General features: G+C 33.8%; 1 pseudogene; it reads right to left on the bottom strand.

The window, feature by feature from the left end:
* Positions 1–719: 719 nt before the first annotated feature.
* Positions 720–1,380, bottom strand: part of LOC114615706 — a 7,708-nt pseudogene continuing 7,047 nt past the window's right edge.

Raw genomic sequence — 1,380 nt, 5'->3', positions numbered from 1 at the left:
CCGGCCTTTACAAAGTAGCAGAACCCGACGGCCGTTACAAAAGAAACGGCCGTTACACATATATTTACTGATTTAGCTACACTGTATCATAAAGCAATGCAATACTGTATTCATTCAATAATACTAAATTTTCTACTTTCCCCTCAGTTTTATATTAACTCTTCATGTGACTATTGGCTATAGGTATTTTTATAATTCCTACTGTCAATGCTGAGCCATTACAAGTATTCTAAAGTGCATGACTTTTGATTCTGACCTATTGAAGGCTGTGGCCATGCCAACTAGTAAACAAGTTCAAACTACAAGCTTTCATTGACTGGAAAATGAACTCAAATCATAAGCTTCTATCTTATGATTGACTAAGAAAGATGATTTTTTCATTGATCCTATCATAACCTTCAGAATTTGAACAATTACCCCTTTCTTAATTGATGTTTTGTCGGTGTACAGTGACACTCAACTGTTCCAATGTGAGGTCCTTATACTGATTATTAACCCTTCCTCAAGTGGATTTTCTTTTTTTTTTTAAATGAGTTCCCAAGTGACCTCTATTAGCATCCTAAACTGACATTATTGAAAGTGTTTCCAGAGTTAAGTGTCCAAGGTAATTCAGTTGTGATCACATTCTACATTGTGAAGCTTTGTAGTGACTTGACATTAGATGCTTCTTCCTAATGAATAAACTTTAAGGGAGGAAAACCAATATTGTCTTCTCATACCAGACCAGGATGTGGTCATTGATCATCACACGGACAAACTTCTTGACTTCGATGCTGAGAACAGAACACAGGTTCTCTGAAAAATGAACAACTGCTCTTGACTTTTTAGTCATTTTTCCAGCCCCCAAGTGTGGGTCTATCTAAAAAGATAGTGGGGACAAATCCCTGCTGAATAAGGTAAAATAAAAATATTACTAAAAGTAAAGTAGAGAATAGAAAGGGACTTAAGATAAAAAGGCAATTGAAAGATTGTCTATCAATGAATACATTCAGGTTAGCTGTTATTCTTCCCTTAGGTGTCCCATTATATTCTGCTTTCCATATTTTATAATAGATACTTGGAGCCTTTTAATAAATAAGCGATGTATTTTTTCTAATTTAAAGCTTCTGAAGTTTCTCTTTGAATTTGATATTTTATTTCTCTGATTAAAGCAGCTTTAAATGACTCATGTTTTGTTTGAAGTCTGAAATATTAAGATATAGTTTCTTCAAACATTGCTTTTACTCATTCCTTGCTATTCTTTTTTATGTTGAATCTTCTCTTTATTTCATGTATTTTGTTATCCATTTCTTATTTCTATGGATCTATGCTCCATTTTAATTGCACTTGTGTGTGCATACATGTGTGAGTCTCTCTCTCTCTCTCTCTCTCTCTCTCTCT

This window comes from Grammomys surdaster, unplaced genomic scaffold (assembly GCF_004785775.1).
Source record: "Grammomys surdaster isolate TR1022 unplaced genomic scaffold, NIH_TR_1.0 134125, whole genome shotgun sequence".
NCBI lineage: Eukaryota > Metazoa > Chordata > Mammalia > Rodentia > Muridae > Grammomys > Grammomys surdaster.
This window is presented reverse-complemented; position numbering and strand designations above follow the sequence as displayed.